Below are 23,275 nucleotides of genomic sequence, written 5' to 3' on the forward strand. Positions count from 1 at the left end.
CCTACATAAATGGGCAGGTGGGTTCCTGGTTGTTTTCTTGTGGCCACCAGCGCAGCTGAGGGACCCATCTGAGCGACAGGTACTCACATTCATTTGGAATTTTTAATCACAGCTTAACACTTGTCAGCTTCAAAGTACACACTGTTGGGAAACTAGTGTCACATCATGTGATGCAGCAGTTGTGGGGCTGCAAAGAAAACAGATTGTTTGATTATTGTTTTTCTTCCATGGCTAAGGTTAACTGTCTGGACAGCTGCGAGTCAAGCCTTCAAGGCACGCTGCTTTATCTGATGGGTCTCAGTCTTGATCTGGCACTTGAAAGGAAATGCGAGGAAGTTTCCAGCAGAGATCACTTTGCAAGTCCAAAGATAAGGGCAAGGTCAAGTTCACTTGTGTTTTCACAGTATCTCGTTACAAACATCAACCCAAGTGCCACGCAGACAATGCGAGTTTAGTCTAGCAGTGGTTCGCACCTTCAGGAGGTTTGTGTTGCTGGAGTATTTTTCATGTTCTGTTTACCAGCATCAAAAAGACCCACCACAGTAAAGCAAGAGCAGTTGCCTTTCTGAAAAGGTGACTCTTCCTTCTAGGGACCAAATATATGGTGACTTTATCCAAGTTTTGATGTTTAACTTGCTCAGGTGTTGCCAGCCTCTCATGGGGCTTCAGAGAAATGTCTGTATTTAGTTAAGGAGAAAGTTGTCATTATCTGTGTTACATTATTTCAGCCCATAAGGTTTCTCCTTTAGGAAACTACCACTTCATCCATGCCCTTGGAACTGTGGGGGTTTCTGAAGGAATCTGTGAGGTGGAAAAATAGAGCTTCTTCTCTTTTTTTTTTAAATTTTTTTTTTTTTAACAGTGTTCTTTACGGTTATTGTGAGCAGTGTGTGAAACTTGAGACTTGTGGCCTGCAGGGTGGAAGGAGCTGTCTCTGCCCCACGAGGCTCACCAAAAACATTTCCTGAGTTATGGATGAGCATTGCCTTACAAAACCCGATCGTACACACTGCCCTCCCTCCAAAAACTGTTCCAGTCTCAGTGCTGGCTCCTCAACTTGTAAAATTTTATCTTAATTCCACCAAGGTCTTGGTGAGATCTCCTAACTACTTTTTAATTTCTTAATTATGTATATTGTTATGCTGCAATGCTTTATGGCTTTATGTAATCAGTTTTTCTTATGGCAGAATTGTTGGTTAGTGGTGCACTTCAGCAAAAACCACAATTTAAATTTTTCTTAGCTGTTGCTACAAGCAGTAAATTCTGTGGTTAAAGGAAGGAGCATATTGAGCAAGCCTGTGCACTCTTCCGTTCCATCACCTCAAATGCTGGTTTGTGTAAGCTGTGCATGAGGAGCAGGTCTGCACACTTGTGACTGCAGTGTAAATGTGATAGTTCTCAACATCTTCCACAGAGAAGCAGAAGTTGTGAGGGTTTTTCTCTCCTTTTTTTTTTTTTTTTTGATGTCTGCAGATGTCTTCATTTGATATTTTAAAAAGGAAAGTTGTCACCCTCAAGTTAAAAATCCATCCAGTCAAATAAGTCAGCCTTCTTTCATGAAAATGTTTGCTATCTATACCATAAAAACAGAAGATTATAAATTGGCTGTAGAATTTCTTAATTGCTGTCATGCAAATTATTCTACCACTCACATCAATAAGCACAGTCAGTACACTGGGTAAAGAGATGCCTTTCTGAATCTTTTTGGGGTCCCTTTCAGAGAGACAATTACAGTGGTGCAAACTATAACATAATGGTGAAGTTAAGGTGAAGTGAACGATGTGTTGCTACACAGAGCTTGCAAAGATAGAGCACTGATCTGTTAAAAATTAGCTATGGTTTTATTTTATTGTAAATTCTCCAAGGTTCTAGTCTTTTTTGGATTTTGGGATGGGTGGATGGCGGTAGTCCTTTTGTCTTTGGAAAAGCATCTTTTATAATTCAAAATGCACCATTCTGGGATGCTTGTATGGTTATTAGGGAGAGCTGTGGGCAAGCTGGCACTAAACTAAACCCTCAGTCCAAATCCCCACTGTGCTCTGAGAGGCAACTCTTACCAAAAGGAGCATTTCATGTCCTCCTGTCTCCTGTGCTGGCATTAATAAGAGCTGGGATGATTTCCTGGGGAATAATGATAGGTGCATGTCCAGCTATGCTGCAGCAATCAGTACAGAAGTGTCCTCCCTGGGAGCAGAGGTTGCCCGAAAGGTTCAGTGCTAGGTGTCAGGGCAATTCCTGCACCATTCTTATCACTTCCTTCATTTACAAATGTGGACTGGCTCAGAGCATTTCTCTGCTTTTCCATTCTGTTTTCATCATTTTCTCCTAATACCATGAAACCACGTTTAACTTCATGTAGTGCTTTCTTCCAGGGAGAGCTGAACTCCATACAAATTTATCCTGATCAATCTGTGTCCAATCTGTTACTGGCTTGATCAGATAGAAATGGATGATATCAGTGAAGCTGGCACATTGCTCCTAACCTTTCCTGATGGTATATTCAATACTTGAAAATACCAAAGGTCTAAATTTAAAGGAAGATCCCATAAAATCACTGTCCCTTTTCCAAGAGATATATAATGTGTATCTCATGTCTCTAAAGTCCCAGTTTGAAATCATGTAGTTTTATTCCCATTTAATGTCTGAGTTATGACATATTCCCCCAAAATACACCCCTAGCTTTCAACTTTTCCTCATTATTCTGCATGCTTTTAAAAATAAAAGTAATGAGCATTTGCCTTTTAGTGACCCTGTCTTTCCTCTTCAAAGCAGTGATTTTTTTATTATTGACTTTCAAAGAGCAAATCATTCCCACTAAGCTGCCACACTTTTTATCCTAATTATTTTTTCAATTGCTGTGTTTTTTATTCTGCATCTGCATTAGTATAACTTTGGTCTTTTCCCTTTTAAAAACAACATTAATGCTCATTTATGTCTTTTTACTTTCCAGCTTTATGAAGGCACTACTGACTCGCACCTTTGTAAACGTCTGCCCTCGAAGTTTTAAATGTTTGCCATAAACACACACTTTTGCTGCTATCATTAGCAGGCATTAGCCATAAATTAGCTGCTTCATTTCAAATTCAGCTTCCATTTCTCACAAAGTGCCATCAAGAATCCTTCTCTCCTGGCCAGCTTTACACCAGTGGAGTAGGGAGACCAATTTCAAAATTCTAAGAACTACATCAGAATAATTTTGCAGTCAGGAATATACCCTCCTTAAGTATTTTCTTCCTTTTTCTTGGCTAATGGAAATCCTTTGGATATTTCTGACAGTGTATGCCCCCTGCAATGTCTCTGCTAAAATATCCAGACATTCCAAGATGTTGGTGGCAAGATCCTGATTCATAACTGTAGTAAGTTTCTGGTGGGTGTTACTGCCTTTTTAGATCTCTGTGGGAGATCATACCTTTAATCTGTGCAATCAGAATCTCCTGAGCTGTCGTGACTGTGACTGTGCATGTAAAGAACCAGTTGTCCAGCAAGACAATTTATTTCAGTGATGTGTTCATGTGACCTGACTAATTCTGAGGTGGGAGTACTGGCAACAAGGAGGATCTGGCTAGATACGGGCTCTTATTTTGGTCCTTAGATAAAAATGGCATGTCTGCTGTAAGCATGGGATGGACTATATGAAAGACAACATTGTTTGTGTTCCTCTGATATTCTGCATTTTTAGGTTCTTCACTCAACTTCTTGAGTTTGAAAAGCAAAGACGACCAAAAGGAGATTGTTTTGGAGAGAAGTGATAGCCAATCTGGGGTAGTAGTCAAGATAACCTCAGTGGTGTCATGATTAAATTGTGAGGAGTTAAAAAAAGTTCTGACAAGGTCTTCCACATTAACCAAATTTATATTTTAGAAATTCGGCATATTCTGTTGTTGATTTGTAGTTGATATCCTACATCCACAGACATTTATATCAGGTGAACAGCAGAGGTTGCCTAGGTCTCCTGGGAAAGCCCATTGTACAGCAGCTTTATCTCCCTGTAATTCAGTTTTTCCACCCCTTTCCTCTCAACTTCCTGTGGATTCCTCATGGTGCTGATATTTGTGCTACAGATGTGCATCTTCTCCTAAGGTTTGAGAAGACAACTGTTAACACCTTCTCCCTGGAGCAGAAGAGATACAGGCCTGAGTTGGCAAGGTGATCTAAAAGCTGCAGGGTAAGATTTAAAATTCTTGGTCCAAGGGAGAGGCCAGAGCAATAACAAGTCATCTTAGAAGGTCTGACTTTAGTTACAGAGACCTGCTACCCTCAAACACATTGGGAAACCACATTGCTAAGCTTTGTCAGTGTCAGTCTGTGGGGAGGTGCTGTAACATAAGCTGCTTCAGAAATCCAAATGCTTTGTTCTCTGATTTTTAATTATTATTTTTATTCTGTATTCTACCCAAAGTATTAATTCCTTTTATAAAGTCACTCCTGATTTACACACAAATGTGCCAGTCCCCTTCTGTTCCTGTCTATCTTAGAAGCAGCATGAGAAATTCAGCTTTTCCTCACTCAATTTTTAGTAAAACACAGTAATAATTATTTTTTAAATAGAAAATAGACTCAGGGTAGGGATCTTGCATTTTGAAAGGCACCATTTAATAAACCAAAGACAGATGGTCACTTGTACTCATAATTTCTTCTTACAAAATGCAATTTGAATTCATCTCGGTGGGTTCAGAATATCTTTTTTTCTAGGCATAAGCCAAATTTCTTTTCCCCTCCAGCTTACAGAGGAATATACACTAGATAACTTGACTTTTCCATTTTAGTAAGCTGTAAATCTATTTTTAAACAACGATTGTGTTCGAGGTGCTCCTCTTTAAAGGGTTTTTCTCTTCTCTGAAAGGGCTTTCTGGCCTCTGAGTTCTCCAAGTCCTGGAAGATTGATGCCAAATGTCCCCATTAGGGTGGTGTATGTGGATATGGACTTTCAGGAGGGACATTTGCATGTGTTTCATGTTCAGCAGTAAGGAATGGACACAATACTCATATCTTTAAGCCAGTCGTAGCCAACAGGTTCTTCCTCAGCAGCCTTGCATGGGCTGGCTCCTGTGTGGGGTCAGGATGAGTCCTGGGGTTGGTCTTTTTGGGGACAACGGAAATGAATGTCAGGAAAATTAATTCACTGTGTTTCCTTCTGGGTCTTTGTTGCATCTCTGGAGGAAGATGGAGGAAATCCATGCATGAAAAATCTACCAAGGGATATTTTAAAAAGACAACATCTGACTTGAAGTCCCTGAGCCACAAATTGCTGGGAGTTGGGAAAGGACACCTGGGAAAGTGTTGATTACTCTCCTATTACAGTCATCTGTATTTATCTTTTATCACACAGGATAATTTGGCTTCAACTAGTACAGCTGTTTGTATGTCTTGCAACTTGGATTTATATGGATTTATTGGTACATAGTGGATATTCACACGTCTATTTTAACTAATATGTGGTGCAGTTCTTCCTAAATCCTCTTTAGAGCCAAAGGGGAGAAGAATATTCACACAGAAGGTGTTTCAGAGAAACCTTGGGTTCTCTTTGTCTCTCTGCAAAGATAGCAGAGGGAGATAAACCAGCTGAGCTGGCTGATTTACACTGCACTGTGTTGAGTGGTTTCCACACCACCACTGAAGGTACCCCCTTAACACAGGACGTGCACAATCTGGGGCAAAGTCCTGTGTAATGAAAATTCATTTTGTGCTGTTTCAAAACACCACATCAGATTTAACAGCAAGTAACAATCATAATGCAACTGCTCTGTTTCATGGCTGCGAGGAGAACAAGACACAAAGGGGCTTTTTGTTGAGGGGTGTGTGGCTCTTTATCACCACTAAGCTGCAGTGTAAAATTCCCTGTTTCTCCTAAGCCCACGAGGGGCATCTCCTGACCCTTCCTGATGCTCGGTAGGGTGGGTGGGTAGCTCTTTGTCTCTGTGAGCAGCTGCCATCCTGGTGGCTTCGCCTTTGCTGCCAGCACAGAGCCCAGCAGAGGAACAACATGCAAAGATTCAAGGGGTGGAGGGGAGGCTGTGGCGGGGGATGAGGTCCCACAGCTTGGAGGCTCTGCTGTAAATGTTTGTGACAGGACTTGCCCCTTGAGCTGTGCTGGAGCTGCCACAGATCCTGGTCCCATGGGCCTCCAGCCCCGCCTGTTTTCTCACTTTTTGAGAGAGAAGCACTAGAATAACAAAAGACTCTTTCTGACACTTTTCACTGTTTTTTGCTCCATCTCTCTTTTTTTTGTCTGGGATTATGTTGAATATAACTTAAGCCCTAGTGCCCTCTTCTGATCTTGGAATAGGTGTCAGTTCTCAGCACACCTGTCCCTGCAGCTCCTGCCCAGCAGCCAATTGTTTGAAGTTAGGCAAGCATTTTGGGGACACAGGTATTTAATTTGTAATCAGCTTTAAAGCTTTCAACATTTACTCTGATCAGAAACAGGAGCTTAGGCATAAATTAGCCTTTTCTATTTAAAAAAACATTTTTTTTTCTCCCCCAGCAGGAGCTGTAGGCTTGATGCAAACTCCACAGAAGAAAAGGGATAAACCCTTATCAGCTCTGGCCCAGCCCTTCACAGAGCACGTTCTCTGGCCAGTAGAGTCACTTAGGCTGAAAGAGGTAAACTATTACAAGATCTTCAAGGAACAAAGACTAATTAAGGATAATCTTGTAGAAAATGTTACTCTCTTTTGGATGTATTTAACATGGGGCATACTGGTAAGTGATAATTGTACAATTCCTTGGCTTTTCAGTGCTAGTAACCCAAATTTAGTTTGTGTCCTTATATCTAGACATATGTAATACATATTAGGTATATATCTGACACTCAGATAGCTGCAGACTGTATGAATTAGCTCATTCATCATTTCCAGGCTGCCACCTCTGGGATGGAAGGAAGCACCTGGCAGGGAGCACACAGCAGTTCTCCACAGCAGCCTCAAAGCCAAGCCAGAAACCCTGCATCCAGTTTGTATTGTGGGGTGGTTCCACACAAGGGGAACTAGAAACCTCTTCTTTACAAAAATGCACGTTTGCTTTCTAAAATCATATTTTTTACTGATAGCCATTGAAAAAAAAAAATACAATATTTGCCTGTAAGGCACATGATATATCCCAAATATGCTAAACGTTGCTAAATCTTCTAACGCTAAATTTACTACAAAATAAGGTTATGAATTAATTTTCACAGTCCTGGTTTTCCTAGACTGTGTCTGTTTGCTTATGTTTTAAGCAGATAATATTCTGCAAACTGAGAGTTGTGCAACTGCAAATAAACATTCTCTACTGACCAAACTATTTGTTGATAATTTTGGATGGGAGTTTTTGAGATACTGATGGGCAGATTAACACTAAAGGCCTCTCTAGCAAGAGGTTTAACAACACATTAAGCAACAAAAGGGATATTTATAGCATTTTCCTGGACTATGTGTTTTCCAGCTCTCTATTGCCATCTTGAGTCCCTGACTGCCTTCAACAGAAAAAGGAAATTGGGGCGTAACGCAGATAGAGACAAAGAGAAAACAGATTTGCAGCCTGATGACCAGGGCCCTCTCCAGTTATCAGGTGAAAGTCATCAAGTGTAAGAGAAACAACATTATTTACTTCAACTGAGGTTATACACGCTGTGACACACTGCAGGGAGAGCTGAAGGGAAATGCCAGGGCAGGGTGATGTTGGTGCACATTTGTTCTAAGGGGTTGCAGAATGAGGTTTTTGGAAAGCGGCTGAGCTTCGGGCCCATGGGGAGTTCTTGGATATGTGCACCCTGCAAACACCTCTGTCATAGGAGCTGGTAAGAGTTTAGAGTACATTTGCAGGTGGATTGTAAAAATCTGAAAGCACTGCCCTTCCTCCTATGCAGATGTTTGGATACCATTTTCTTTGTCTTATAGTTGCCCTTCACAAAATTCTCACTTTCCTCTGAAAATCAGTAGGATGGGAACTGCAGCCCCTGATCCATCCTATGATATTTTAGTATGTAGTTACTACATAATAAGAAAACCTATGGATTTCCAAGTTCTTTGGGATAGGTGGCATGAGAAAATAGAAGCCTGAGGCATTTCCGCTGTTGGCATTTCTCTAACACCTCCTGCTTTTTACCTTGTAATGTTCAGACTCCTTTTTATTGGTTTATAACTTTTAGAAGTCTTTCTTTTTATTGTTATTATTCCCTATTCTCTTCCACTGCCTTATTTCACACTTGGTAGCAGTGTTTTCAGCCAGCGTTCAGAGCTCAGTATTTTATGAGTAATGAGTGTCCCAGGCAGCAGGAATACAATTGTGAGATCATTGTTACTAATTGAATACTTGCTGGGGGATCTCTTCCCCTCTACTGAGTGCTTGACATAGACTAAAAATAAGCTGCTAAACTTGATTCTAATAAAATCTACTGTCCATAGCTGAGTCTTGAGTGTATTGGGGCATAATATTAGCAATCCCAAGTACTTTCCTCTTCCAAACAAAGGATAGTGTTTTAAGGTGCCGTTTACACCCTTTTAGTAAATCTCAGAGTAGCTGCTGACACTAACATGGTTTGAACTGTACTAGCACAGGGTTAAATTAAACCCTGATGAAAACAACCTGGGCTGGATTTTCCACCCTGCTTTCTGCTGCTGCTCTACTGCAGCCAATATTGGTCCTCCCTCTTGGTTTGTTGGCCTGGGAGTTTCTGCAGTGCCAGGCTAATACAAAGAGCTTCTAGACCCCCCCCCTGCTAGGGCTGGGGTGAGATGGAGGTGCAATTCCTCAATGCCCCAGTGCAGGTAAAACTATGAAGGTGTCAGGCCTCTAGGCTGTTACTCCATAGAATAATTGGCACAAAGGAAAATTGTATGTTTTGTGAATGTTTTGTGCTGGCTGCATTTGAACAAATGGGTGTCTCCCCAGGCCTCTGGAAATCTCAAGTCATGTGGTTTTGTACTCATTTCAGTACTTGCTTTGCCCTCCTAGGGTCTGGGCGGTTTTTCAGGTACTGGTAATATATCAACCTTAGCATCTCTTCAAAAGAATAGCCTCATTTATCGGATTGTGCCTTCTGTGCTCTGCTGGCAATGGCCTTCCAAAGAGGTGCTTTGGCACACCCATCCTGGGCTCTCAGAATTCATAGAGCTGATTATTTTTAATGACATTCTTGGAATAATCTCTGAATGGTGTGTATTTGCATTTGTATTGATGTCATCCCACTGCTGCAGTTCTGTCTTCAATGCTCCTTTTTATATATTTCCTGCAAGTGCCACATTAAATGATCATGGGATCCTTGGAAAAGCAACAGGAAATTATATAATGGTGCCCACAAGTCTGTGTATTGACTTTTCCACAGACTTGCTGGTCTCTGAGCCTAAAAATTGTTGGTAAAACAAAGATATTTGATCTTATTTTTCTGTTCTTGATTCTCGTTAGTGTCTGAGAAGTCCTGGTCTTTTTCTGTTCTATTATGGGGAAAAAAAAATGATAAAAAGAGCTAATTATAGAGATTATTGTGGGTTTGATTATATGGATAGTTGTTTAATTTAGCTTTACATTCTTAAGTAACTATTAGCAGGAATTCAGATGGTCACACTGTGTCATCTGCAAGTAAACGACAACTTGCACTGAGATGAGCAGAAATGTCTGCGTAATAGAATCATAGCTCTGGTATAAAACTTGTAGGACATTGAAAGAAATAATTGCCTTTTAAGTCTACTTCAAATAGTCTACTTCAAATCATTCAAACCATAAAGCATAACCTATAAAAATGGAGGAAAGCTACAGGGAAAACTGTTGTCTGTGGCATTGTTTCTCAGTACGTGTGAAATACAACAGTGCAAGGCAAAGGTTTCTGTGGAAAATTGTAGAAAAACACCTGATGCCAATGTCACAGAAACAGGAATAGCTGTAAGGCCTGTGCTTTTGGCCATGTTCAAGGGCTTCTCAGAATGCTTCTTGGAATATTTTGAATATTTATAGCAGAGAATTCAAAATCCTTCTCTTTGTTGGCCTGAAAATAGCTTTGCTTTTGAAGATACAATGACTCTTCCTGGTTTCTTGTGGTGGTTTTACCAAATAACTTCCCTCTCTCATGGGTTTAGTTTTTATCTGAGGGATAATATATCCCATAGACGCTGGAAATAAACAACATATTACATTGCTTAGAGCCTTCCTGCCTCATTTGGATAATTCCTTCAGTAAATTCCCTCCTCGTCCGGGATGATTCCTTGACCAATTTCAGCACATTCCTTTAGAAGTCTCATCAGTGGGTGAGTGCCAGTGCATGTCTCAGGGTGGCACAGTGTGGGGCGGTGACACTGCACCGAGAGCTGTCTGGTCCCTTGTATCACGCTGCTGACAGTGACCTGCCAGGAGCCCTGGTGGTACAAATGAGGTGATAAACTGATAGTCACACACCGAGGAGACCAAAAGAGCAGTCAGCCTGCTCTGAAAGCTGCAATGAAGCCTTTCTCTGCGTTAAAATAACTCTGGTACCAGGAACAGTGTAATCTTACCAGGGTGAGGTCAAAAATTGCTGTTTTACCCTGAAGCAGAATACTTGACTCAAGCAGTAGATGAAATTAATCTCTCCTGATCTCTCCATTGCAACTGCTGGATGGCTTCCAAGGCTCGAGCAGGCCTGTGGAGCATTAGCTCGAGTACTTCAGGATTCCTGTGGGCTGAAAAAAGACACATCTTATAAATGCTGCTTCAGTTCTCCACTCACACCGCTGGCAGCTCTGCAGCAAGCAGAGCACAGGATGCAGTGGCAGATCTCGGTGGCTGAGATTTTCTTTACTGAGCCTCTTCATAGGACTCAAACCAAGTGTAGCTGCCCTGGTTAGAGCTCATCAGTCCCACATTTCACCCTCTAGAAAAGAGACACTGACAGTTCTCCTAAATCATTAAGCTCCTAGATGGTAATTTAAACAAACAAACAAAACCCAGGGACATTCGGGGTGTGACTGCTGGGAGTATTTTAACTCCACAGGCACCAGATTCTCACACCTACTGTAATTCCTGAGATTCCTACTTCACACTTAATTGAGATTGGATATGGATTCATATGTTCTGAGAGAACAGAGCCTCTCTTTGGCATTTATTTTGTTAACATACACAAGTTGTAACGCAAATTTGGAGTTAAACTGACACTGGCTCAATGTAGTAATATACCAAACAGAAAGTTTACTGAAAAACTGTTAATTTTTCCCCCTCCAGCATAGAACCACTGTTTTACTGTGCAACACAAGCTATTTGGTTTCTACTGCTTCGGAGTTTAGACTGCTTGGAGAGGCTGCAAATGAAAACAAAAGGTATTGGAAACCTCTAGTGTATTTCCTGAAAAAGTAATCCAACTGAGGAGGTAAATGAGACCGATGGGTTTTCTCATGACTGAGAATGAAGAAAAATTAAGCTTCTCTCCACGGTAAATATTTACATGTTGGGTTGTGTGAAAATTTACTTTGAGGTAAGTATTTACAGTGGAAACAGCAACTGTTCTTTAAATAGCCATAATGTTCTGAATGTTGTTGCTAAAGCTTAGTTACTCTTTCTTCTTTGTTTTCTGACATTGTATGATGAAATGTCAGGTAATACACTTTCAGAGCACGAACCATCATCCTGTTTTATTGGTTTAATCAGTGTGAAAGGAATGATTTAATTCACTATCCAATTACATTCCTGAGTATGTTCATTTTAATAGGCTCAGTATTTCCCTAATTTGTCTGTTAATCATTAGAAATGTATCTCAACTCAGGGACTGCTGTGTCCTGGGTTTCAAGCTGGGATTAGCACAGTTCTAAGAAATCCAGAGCAAGTCTGTCTGGTGGAATCAGAGTATTTTGCACACACTCAGGTGGGAGCAAGGGGGGCTGATGGTTTGTGTGCTCAGGGCTGTGTGTGCTCATCTCCACAGGCACCCACCAAGGTCAGGATTGTCACTGGTTGATACAACTTCCTCAGGAGGGTTTAATTACCAGGAAAAGTGCATACAGTGACAGAAAAGTCAGTTTATCATGTGGTTAAATTGGCCTTGCACTTGGATGTTTTTGAGCTGGGCGAGTATTTGTATGTACTTTGTAGTGGCTGTACTGTAAATGGATCTCTGTGTCTTCACTGGAATGAAACATGTTTTTCTGAAAATTTACCACCTGGTAGGAGTCAGGAAAGGGAGAGATTAACTTGTAGCATTATCACAAACTTGTTCAGCACAAATCTGAAAATTGAATTTATAAATCAGGGATTAGTTTTGCTAGGATACTTTCCCCACAGCAAATTAAATGCCTTGAAAACATTGCTCATCCTTCTTAACTAACAGAAAATACTCCTTATTATTTATTTGTGGAATTATGAATATTATTGATTTCTACAGTGTTATCTATATAACTAGATGTTTATTAGAAATAAGCCAAGCCTGAGCAGTGAAATTGAAAGGATTTTTTTCCAGAGGTCTAAAATTTGATCATGTTGTTATTTGGACCTGCCATAAAGATAGAACCAAGAAGAAGGTTTCTAATAAGTCTCAGGGTATACTGCTAAATAAGAACTTCTCTCAAAAGTAATCTGTTTTCATGTATGATTGGGTGATTCCATAAAACCTTGAGTCTTTATTTCCCTTTTTCCTTTCAAAATGCAGTGCTTGTACATGATATAATGTTCTGTTTCCTGTTGGTTGTAATTCGACCAAGAAAGCCAAGCTTCCCAGACCTCTCCGGAAATAGGCTCATTCCCAAACAGAAAAAATGACAACAAGAGTTATTAATGTCCCCAAAAGCAAGCTCCTCTCTGCAAGACACATAGAAATCATTCAGTCTTCTGCAATCGTGTCAGTAGAGTTAGATAAGTTGTATAATATCTGGGGTCAAGAAGAAAAGATAAAGAAATAACTAAAAGTCACCCTGTAGGCAGCATAATACTTTGTTATAGCTCCAGTATTTAGCAAAGTCCATAGAGACACAACACAGTTTGGACCTATGAGAGAAATGATATCATTTTAACAGAGCTCCTTTAAGTGCAATGAAAGATCTGTTTTGATCCCCTCTTGGGGAAGCACATTTTCATGTTCCAGGATGAAACACTTGTTGCTTTTAGCTTTTTATGTTTCTGGCTTTGCAGTGAGAGTTGATTGACAAACAGCAAGTGCCATGTGCCTCCTCCTCACCCTGCAACCAGAAGGTTGGGGTTAAAAGTGAGAGGGAAAGATGGGAGAAGAATAAATGAGACCTCAAGAAATTTGGCAGCATTGGAAATCTGTATGTACAATGAAGCGCTGAATGACACATGAAGGCAAGTCAGATTAATTATAAATTCTATGTGGTAAATTTCAGGATAAAAGTATTTTAGAAACTAAATCCCATATTGGTATGTTGCATTATCCTGAAGTGACCCTGGGCAGCCAAATGTTCTTGCATTCTGTCCTTGGCTCCTTTTTGCATTATACAGGTTCCTAAGCCAAATTTGCAAAGTTAAACATCTGAGCTGTAAATAAAGATCCCTAAAGCCTAATGTGCTTTCCTTGTTCTAAGAGTCCCTTCACAGTATGGCCTCAATTCAACTAAGTACTTAATATGTACTTAAATCCCACTTAAATCAATGGGATTTAAACATTTGCTTAAATGCTTTGCTAAATCATGGCCTATTAAACTGTCTCTGTTGGAGATCAAACTGTAATTTATATTGCTGTGATTTCTTCATCCGGTGTTAAACATGAGACCCCAAACTACATTTCACTGTAGTCTTGTTTGACTGAAGCTGAACTGTTGAGAGGGAATGTGTGTGCAAGACCTGTATTCCTCATGTGCAAGAAACAGGTTTTATTTATTTTGGTCATCAGCTGTTGTAAACTTACGGTCCTGATAAAGGGAAGTCAAATAAGCTCCGTTAAGAGGCTGAAAGTTTCTCACACACCATCATTTTGAAGATGAATAGCATGGAATTTTTCTTTTTCAGTCATGATTACAACTCCTGGTTAAACGTGGGAACATACAGTTATTTGTACAGAACGTAGATACATGAAAATATTTGTAGATGAAGGGAGAAGATTTTTATTCTTTTGCTGATTTGTTGGCAATCTCCTTCTGTTTTTGTTTTTTTTTTTTTTTTTTTTTTTTTTTTTTTTTTTTGCAAATGCAACTATGGTTGACAAGCAAAACAGCCTTTTGTAGCTGAGGAGGCAGCAAGAAAAGGAGTTGCCAAAAGAGCCGTTAAGACTCTCCAAGTAAGAGTGTAGAGAAAATATGTCAAAAATATTGCAACTATATATAGTACAAATTTTTTAGAAGAAAGTCAGATGTCCCACTATGCCTGGGATGCCCATGGAGATTACTCTGGCTTTATCACTGTGTTTTTGGAAAAGAGTGAGGATGAATGGTGGGAAAGTGAGGACACTTCTTGACTTCTTCTTTTCTCTGCTTGTAGTGGAAATCAGCCAAAAATACAGCTCATATGCCAAGAAAGCCCCAATGAAGAGATGAGTGGAAAATACCAGATGCTTAAATTTGTCTTGGATTTTCTCAAAACTGCTAATACTGGTTTTCTGCTTAATTAGCCAAATAAGGGATGGAGTGCATTTCTCTTTCATGTACAGATATTTCTTGGATCCTATGAGTTAACCACCTCTAGGGCACTGCTGTCCATGTCAGAGGAAGAGACTGATGTTGCTTTCCTAGACAACATTAAGAGGGATAATTGCTGTAGAGCACATCCCATACTCCTCACCCATAACACTGCTGCCCTCCCAGGATTCCCCCAAGACTGAGATTCCTGAGGCTGCTCGTTGTCTGGAAATCAGTTTACATTTCTATCCTGAGAAGGAATCACTCTCAATACATACATTTTTCCAAGCAGACAAGATTCATTTTCAGTCCAAGCATTGCCTTTTGTTCAACGCTTTGTTTGTTGTGTCACATGTAATGACTCCAGTAATATCTGGGAAAAGAGATAACCAGAAAGCCTACAGCATTTGATTAATCTGCTAAGAATATCTGATACAGACAGCAGATGTGAGTGGTACGAATGCATACAATTTCATAGTAATCTTAACATTCCAGTTATTTCCATAATTTTATACAATATACAGATATATTAATATCAACTCCACACTTAGAAAAATGAATACATGCAGGATAGCTTATGTTTGAAACAAATGGATTTCAAGGTAATGTTTATATTCATAATATATTTTAATAATAATTTACTACTAATATTTAAAATCCATGTGTCATCATTTGGAGAAGAAATCCTACTTCAGAATGTAAAACATGCCAAAAATTTAAGGGTTCGTCTCTGATTTGAAAATGCTTGCTATGTACTTTTATATTAATATATATATGTATATGTAATATTATATAAGTGTTTCTTAGCAGGATTTTTTAAACTCTACAGTCAACCATTACAGGATTTCTGTGGAAGGCAGAAAACAGTAAGAAAACAGGGGAGGTAACTCTTTTCTCACATGTCATCTGATGTTACAATTTCTTCATGTCTGTGTGTTTATTGAGAAATCTTTTTTTTGCAGCTTCCTTTGTTCCCAAGCCTGGATAAAAATTATAACTACTTTTAAAAATCTTAGAACGTTGCAGTGCACTTTGTTTCACCTCAAAGGCTGATCTGTGAATTGCACATGAAAGTGCTACATGTTTTCATGTTGGATTTTTTAAGATTTAAAGTTTCCCCAAATATTTACTACTACCCACTCTTTTCTCACAACCAAGAAGTATAGATATAAAAATCCACTCCCTCTGATTTTCACACTCTTTATCACATATTGAATTAAATTAGAAGGAAAATGGAAAAGAGATTAAATTGCAATTATATTACTTTCTTCAAATGATCATAATTTGATTTAATTTCAAATAAAATATTAATAAAGTGCTAACTTTTCTTGGTGGGAAATTCCATTAATGGAACAGTTTCCCAGGGAAACAGAAGCAAAGTGATTAACTGTCCTTTCTGCTTCAGTAATGAGATCTTTCTAAAATAAACAGTTTTGCCTGGTTTAGCATTTGTCTCATGTACTTATGCCCAGTTCTAGAACCTCAACCTATGCGCATGGTATGTTCTGGACCTTGTTTTGGGGTCTCTTAACTCTCTGTCTTAATTGTCACACTTTTTAGAGGTTGTAAATTGCAGGCAAGCCACAAGAGAATCTCCTTCAGATTCTATAATAAGAAATAGGAGAAAAAAATCACACACACGTCTAATTTCAGTGACACAGTGACTGAAAGTATTTTTAAAAAATAAATGTGAAAGATGTCCATATGCAAGTTCTCGTGAAAAGGTTCAGAGGTTCGAAATTAGATAATTTTAAGGTACTCTTGTGGATGGTTTTCAGTTAGAAAATTGAACTCCAGAAATGTCCCCCTGGCTAAATGAGGGTTTTGCAATGTTGAAATTAATCAATCAACTCTCCAATAAGAGCCAAGCCTCAAATCCACAAGCATGAAACAACAGCTAGTAATGGCTATGTGAATTGATTTCAGAAGGTTAAATGTGCACTTTCAGGGCTTAGAACAAAGTCCTTGTGGCCTTATCCAAAGGGGATATCTGTGTGACTCACATACTTTGCATACACTGTAATAATGAAAATTAAGGGACTGGGTTTAGATGAGGCCATGAAGGTTTTATTCATGGTTGAAATTTAGACCAGAGCTTTTTTTCTTGATGAACAAGGTCTGTGGAAGTCTGACATGGAGTAACTTTGTTCCCTCTTGGGCAGAAAAAAGGATGTAAAAAACCCAAATGTACTAAATATATGTGTGATGTTAGATTTTTTTTTTTTTTTTTGGTTGATGGTTGGGCATATTTAAAGGACATAATAGGATTTTTTGTTAGACCTAGATTAAAATTGACAACAGCAAAAGTTGTTGGCTTCTCTGCTGAGGTTGTGGCTGAGGCTGGCATCAATTGTTTGTTTAAACTTTAGGAGAATCAGTCTGAAAAATGGCTCCATGGTAAGAAGGGGATGTAAATCTGAAAGTAATCATGCCTAATGCCTGGCTGGGTAGAAATAGGTAAGCTTTGGTTTACTGTTTAGCCAAAACTTTGCTCCAATATTGGCATAATTAAAGGATTTGAACAAGTGTAGCAATTCTGAATGGCAGAGAAACCTGACAAAGAGCCAGGTTTCAACCAAGAGCAGGATAGAGATGGATTCTGGAGAAATCCCATGTGGGTTTTCTCTGTGGGACTTTCCAAACAAAGGCTGTTACTATATATAGGCTAAACAGGGGATTCTGGGTTGTTTGACATTTAGTATCTGTTACAGAAGAGGTTTCCAGGCTAAAATCAAGGTTATGTCCTTCAGACCTGCAGAAAATCACAATTACCACAAGGGCATGTAGATCTCCCTGGACTCAAGTGTTTGTGTTACCCATGCTTGAACTGTTTCAGACAGATGAGGTAGAGCTTGGATTTCAGCTGTTCTCACTCAGAGGGAGTGGGAGTCCTTGGCTGAGATTGCTGTTTAGGTGCTATTGAACTTCCTTGTCAGGGCAACGTTTCCAGGGCTAGGTGACCAGCCAAGCTTTTCCTAGTCAAGCTTTTCCTAGTCAAGCTTGTGTTTAGAATTATGCATGTGTTCCTTGGCTGAATTGGAGCTTAAGACCAAAAGCTGGTGTCAAGCTAGGACATGGCATGGCCAGTTACCAAAAAATCCAAAATGAAAAGGAATGGGTGGTGTAGTGACCGGGCACTGTGAGCAGTGAATGGCAGCCAAGCATGAGAAAGATGGAAGGTTTGACAATCAGTGTAATTAACACAAAAAGCCTAATTGCAGACAACAGAGATGCAGAGGCTTCAAAAGAACTTCCAAAAAAAGATTTATTTCAAAAAAGCAGAAAGAAAAAGTCATCTGATGCTGATGATTTGAATTGTGTGGAGCATATAACCAAAAACTGAGCAGAACAAAACACAAAACAGGAAGGGAAAAAAATCTAAAAAAATCAGGCAAATTATTAATTTATTTTTTAAAATCCTTTTTAATGATGCTTTGACAAATGTCACAAGGATTTGCATTTTTGAAAGAAGCAGCTTCTTGGAGTGGCCACATGCATTTGAGGTACTTTGAGCCCTTTAGCTGAGGGCTCTGCATGCTCACTGCGATGCCACAGCCTCTGCAGCCATCTCGTGGGGACACGGCGCCTGGTCACCCAGGAGAGCCAGGCTGGGACACTCAGCTGCTCAGCAGCACAGCCTGGCTGGGAAAGGCTCATCTCTAGGCTCTGCTTCCTTGTCACCATGAATTTTTACTGAGGCAGAGTAAGCAGAGTCCTACAGCACCTGCCAGTGAGTCTGACTGTAAATACTGAGGTGATGCAAATCCTGGGCGTTTTCCCCCTCCCTAATCATCCTAGACTTACAGTAGGAGTAAGCACGAAGAGCCTGGGGCACTGGCTGCAAAGCAGCTGAAGGTCCCTTTCGTGCTGAAGCTACATCTGTGTGTCCTGGCAGAGCACAAGACTTCCCAAAGGAGCCTTGGAAAGGTTGGCTGTGTTTGACAGCAGCACCAATAGGCTGCAAGGCTGAACAATCTATTTCTGTTTCCTCCTCCCATCAACTCAGATGCCTTCTGTTTTTCTGTTCTCTCTGATTATACCCTTACTGATCCTATCCTGCCAACTCAACCAGCCAAATTCGACTTGGGGACGGTATTTCCTTTTTCGTAATTGTTTTACTGTCTTCCTCTCTATGTCTTCTTGGCAGTTTTTTGCTCTGCAGATCAGTGAAAGAAAGGATGCTCATTTCACTGGAAATAGCAGTCATTTTCCTGAGGGTTTTGTTTATTCAGCTTACAGAAAGGCAGAGACCAAGCAAGCTGATTTGTCCTGACAGGACCAAGTGATGGAGGTACAGGGCCATTCACTTCATGGATTCTTCTCTAAGGACTATTAATGCCTTTTGACTATGCTTATCCCACTGCCAGCAGTCAGCCTTTTGCCCCAGCAGGTGCTGTTAAATATTCCAGGTGAAGCTTCCCTTTCTGCTTCCAGTGATTCACCGGCAGTTTGGGACACAAAGGGATCACAGGCTGTTAACCCAGACAGGTAGAAATATGTTCATCACACTGAATATAATTTCTTTGAATTCCCTAGGTGAAATTCCTGCAGATCCCTAGCAAGCTGGCCCACTACCACCATTCCCAGGTGAGCTGTCTGTGTTTAACCATCCACTTGACAATGGAAGGATTCCAGTCCTCAGGTTTGTCTCTTAATGACCCTTTTTCCTTGATCTGGTGGGCAGAGTGGAAATGGTTTCTTGGTGAGGACTAGTGCCTGTGTTCTAAATGTGTGGGAGGCCATGGCAAAAAGCTGCCATGAGCTCATAGTCAAGGCTTTGTCAAGAGCTGAGTAGCTACAGAAGCTGTAGCCTTTGTTGCCTTCTAAGGTCCTCTGACTTTGGTCCCCCACTGAAGTTTTTCCTCCCAACTGAGCTTCAGAAATGTGTGCACAGAAAAGGATTTTTAAAAAAAAACCAACTTTTTTCACTGTTTGATCAGGGAATTGCAGTTTATTGTAGCACTCCTTTAAATGCTTAGAAACTATTATCTCCAACAGATGAACTTGCAATGAAAAGGATTAAACAGCCAAACCACCTGTGTTTGTGTAAAAAGCACCATAAATTGATTAAGCAGTTGTCAACCGAATCTGAGATATGGGATGAGATATGAGAGCTAAATCGAAGTATAATTACCAAAGGTGTAATAATTATTGATGTGGCTACCCAGGTTTTCAAAAATGTTTGTTACTTAAAGAAAATCTTCAGACATCTCAATGTTTCCCCTCTAACTTCTGTTCCTAGGAATCTCTCAAGAATTTTCCTAACCTGATAATTTCTCTTTGTGTGTCACTCAAGTTATTTGCTGAAACACACACGGTCCACGAACAACCAGTGAAACTCACTGCTAAATGATCTTTTACATATTCTGAGACCTGGACATTTAGACAATGTCTGTTTATCACACTCAGAAGAATTCCTTTTGGACTGGTTTGGATATGGTGTGAGTCAGAGCATCCTGGGTTCCAGCATTAGGTCTGATGCAGTCTGCTCCCCTCCAGTCTCTCCTGTTGCTGTCTGGTTGCTGCATTGCTACATTTCCCACTTCTGTCCAGTTGTACTTGGCAGACACTTCCCAAATCAGGGGACAAATGCTTTAGGCATTGCTTTCATGCCTTGACTTTTCTTTCTACTATAGAGTTTCCTGCGAGGTGCTGCACTGGCCACAGGGAGAATACAACCATCAGGAATGGGCACTTGAGAGTTTTTACCTTCTAAAGCAGAGATTTATGATCCAGTGACTTGAACCTTTCACTTTCAGGTATTCTTAGTTTCCAGCTGATCTACAGAAAAGCACATTGATGTTAAATGTTCCAGGAAATCCGTGTGTGTCACCTCAAATGACAGAATCTTGTTTAGCTACATTCATCTTTGATTCCAATTGTTTTGTCTCTCTGCATGTCTGCAGATTATTCAGTTGGCTTTTTTTTTCCACAGAGAAGCACAGGTTCCTAAGCCCATTGATCTGGTTTCTTCATTTTAGGTCATGTTACAAATTTCAAATCAGGTTACAAGAAAATCAGATTAGTTTCTTGTGCTTAAACAGAACACTTAAATGTCTGGACCTGGTACTTAAAAACTTATATTTTACAGAATTTGTCTACTTTGGGCGTGCAGGAGGAGCAGAGCACTCAGTACTGAATGCATTGCCCTTAATTTTATTTCAAGGACACTTTTCACAATAAGTATACAGTGGATTATACTAATAATGCGAGATAGTTATTTTCAGAAGCATGCTCCAGCAGTTGAAACATCAGTGCTGTTTCAACTGTAAGTTTCATTTACTTTCTTCAGGAAGGACTATGAATGTGACAGATCCCATGTTCTGCACTCCAAGCTTGTTTTATGTTCTGGCACTTGCAATATATTGATTTTATTATCCATCATTACAAGAAGAAAGAAATTAGTTTTTATGAAAATTAGACAATGGAGTCACATTTCTAGGAAACATTACTCATCGGAATCAGGCCCCTCCCTTTTGTATAAGAAATCATCTAACGACTGATGAGAACTTCACCTTTCAGCAGAAGATATTATTTCTCTGAATGTATTCATTTGTTCTCGGTCAGAGGGTGTGGGACCAGCCTTTGAACAAAGCTGTTATTGCATCCCCACATTTTCCCCTGCTCCACGATGGCCAATGAATGGAAGGTGGAGTCCTTGTCCTATAAACAATATTTCCAAGGTTTTTATGGCTGGAATCCTTGGTTGTACTAGAGCATCTTCAAAGCCCTTAGCAAGCACTGGAAAAAGGACTGAAAACCTTCAGTAGGCTCTGAATGGGAGCTTAAATATCCCTTCAATTAGATTTGCTGTTGATAAATGTTAAAAACAATAGTATTTTTCTAGCCACCTGCAGATATTAAGCATTTAATGTGGCACTGGATATTTATGCTATACTGAAGAAGTAGTGCCTAAAAAGTTCACTGAATAATTAAGCAAAAAAGGTTAAAGTAAAAAACATTCCATTCTTAATGTTACTGATATTAAAAAGTAAAGAAAAAAACCCCAACCTTAAATGAAAAAGTGGTGCAGTTTATATATCTAAGAGAGGAAGGAGGATAATAAAAGCTTTTTCTCCATATTAGGGGATTTTTTTCCTAATCAATTGCTCACTCCTTATTAGCAGATCAAAAGAATGGCTTTTTAGTTCTGAACACTGACCTGGACTTCGAGTGGGGATTTAACTGTTTCGAGACTTTTGCATCAGTCTCCTGTGACTTTAGTGCTCTTGGGTTTATCTTGGCTTCCCATTGCCATCCTATGCTCTGCAATTAAACTTGTGACTGAATCTGCAGCATTTATTTGAGGGGTTTTTTTTTTAGCTGAAAACACCTTCTTTTCGATGTTTTGTTTATGTCCTAAGAGTTAATCTCAATTTTCCTCCCCAAAGGAACCCGTTAACGCTGGGAGCAGCTTGGCCACACGGTGGAGCGTTCGGCTCTCTCTCTGCATGGAGAAACGCTCCAAAAGCTGCCGGGATCCTCCAGCACAAAGGGATGCTGCAAGTCCTGTGAGTTCTCCCGGAAGCACCGATCTTTACGGTGATTTATGGTTATACGTGTAATAAGAGGTGGGAATGGCTTTTGCCCCTGCCCAGGTCTGGAAACGACATCTAATGGGGAAATTAATTAGCAGTGCGTTTAATTCAGGCCAGCAAATGCAGTTTGCCTTCAGCATGACGACTGCACTCTTGGCCTCCTATCACACGCAGGTGAAGGGGTTCTCATCCTGCTGATGACCCCGGATACATCAAATCCATCACACGTATACATTTATGTTACAGATAAAAGCAGGGTGCTGTCCTCACCCTGTTCCCCACGGGACTGCTGCCTACAAAGCTCATTATTTGCTTTGCCTTCCTCCAGGCTCATCTTGTGCAGAGCTTGACTTGGATCACATGGAAGGGAAAGGCTAAGGACCAGCAGCAGATGCAGGAACATTACTTAATAAATTGCTAATACATCCTCATTAACAGAGAAGCCCTTCCAGAGTGGATATTAAGACAAAGAGCTTTTGGCATTTGTGCAGACTTAAGGGAACATCTGCGTTTGTGATGGCAGAAGATTCATTGTGTGATAATAGAAGGAGCCTCAAAGGAAAATCCTTTTACTCATAAAAAGTAAGACTTTTTATAAGAACTTTCACTGATGTTCTTTCTGTGGTTTTTTTCCAGATGTCACTACTTTCATCACTTTTTCTTTCCTATTGATAGATCCATTTAGAAGTGAATACACATCCTGAAAGAACTAATTAAACCATGCACCAATACTTCCAGTAGTTCTGTTTTCTTGTTCACCTTCATGTGCTTTGATTTACAATACAAATCTAAAGGTCTGCACCGGCTGAGTTAAATAACTTCCTACCTTGGAGTTGGTTTAGTTTAATTCTTTAAGCATTTAAACCAGTTACCCAATTAAACAAGTCAGTATTAGTTACAGCTGAGATGATTTACAAGTTGAGAAGAGATTGCACTCATTTAATTAAACATAAAAAAAATTGATTGAATTCTGTTGATATATTTTCTTCATTTAAATGTCACCTTAGAAACATTTTTAAATTGTGAAAAGAACTGCACATCTTGAAACCTTGAGAAGAATATATGGGGTTGTTTAAAAGTGGGAACTTAATGATTATACCATAAGCAGGAAGTACAGGAAAGGGGAGTGAAAAAAAAAAGAAATCAGACTTAGTTTGTTGTGCAATACTAATGAAAAGCTAAATATTAATGATAGGTTGTGAGTCATAATTTTCTTATTAAGATTTAAATTGT

General features: G+C 39.8%; 1 long non-coding RNA gene across 2 annotated transcripts; it reads left to right on the top strand.

Annotated features, from left to right (window-relative positions):
* The first annotated feature begins 240 nt into the window (after nucleotides 1–240).
* On the top strand, nucleotides 241–22,773 carry LOC116450282. 2 transcript variants are annotated; one of them, XR_004242742.1, is made up of 7 exons: nucleotides 241–379; nucleotides 6,488–6,603; nucleotides 11,170–11,264; nucleotides 19,041–19,091; nucleotides 20,141–20,263; nucleotides 21,896–22,015; nucleotides 22,371–22,773. It is a non-coding gene; the product is annotated as an uncharacterized LOC116450282 (long non-coding RNA). The 2 variants fall into 2 exon arrangements; XR_004242743.1 differs by lacking the exons at nucleotides 241–379; nucleotides 6,488–6,603 and adding an exon at nucleotides 7,373–7,548.
* Nucleotides 22,774–23,275: the final 502 nt, after the last annotated feature.

Source organism: Corvus moneduloides, chromosome 13, assembly GCF_009650955.1.
Source record: "Corvus moneduloides isolate bCorMon1 chromosome 13, bCorMon1.pri, whole genome shotgun sequence".
Classification (NCBI taxonomy): domain Eukaryota; kingdom Metazoa; phylum Chordata; class Aves; order Passeriformes; family Corvidae; genus Corvus; species Corvus moneduloides.